This window comes from Octopus bimaculoides, chromosome 13, assembly GCF_001194135.2.
Source record: "Octopus bimaculoides isolate UCB-OBI-ISO-001 chromosome 13, ASM119413v2, whole genome shotgun sequence".
Taxonomy (NCBI): Eukaryota; Metazoa; Mollusca; class Cephalopoda; order Octopoda; family Octopodidae; genus Octopus; species Octopus bimaculoides.
In genome coordinates this window covers 23692330-23692715 of record NC_068993.1, presented here as the reverse complement: position 1 = coordinate 23692715, position 386 = coordinate 23692330, and the positions used below count along the sequence as shown (strand labels likewise).

General features: G+C 42.5%; 1 non-coding gene across 1 annotated transcript; it reads right to left on the bottom strand.

The window, feature by feature from the left end:
* Window positions 1-225: 225 nt before the first annotated feature.
* On the bottom strand, window positions 226-332 carry LOC128249331 (U6 spliceosomal RNA). Its single transcript, XR_008265428.1, has one exon. It is a non-coding gene; the product is annotated as a U6 spliceosomal RNA (small nuclear RNA).
* Window positions 333-386: the final 54 nt, after the last annotated feature.

Genomic DNA, 386 nt, shown 5'->3' with positions numbered 1-386 from the left:
GTCACGTTGAATCTCCCCGCGAACTACGTTAAGTGTACATGTGCCTGTGGAGTGCTCAGTCCCTTGCAGGTTAATTCCACGAGCAGTCTGTTCCGATAATCAGATCATCTGGAACCCTCGTCATCATAACCGACGGAGCGCCACGATATTTTTCATTTTTTATTCTTCATTTTATCTAGCTTCAGCTCATGAGCTGTGGCCATGCTGGGGTACCGCCATTAAAAAAAAAATATGGAACGCTTCACGAATTTGCGTGTCATCGTTGCGCAGGGGCCATGCTAATCTTCACTGTATCGTTCCAATTTTAGAATATGTACAGCCGTAACTAGTACATATATATGAACGTATGCATAATCGTGTTCATGCGTAATGAATTCTATATATAT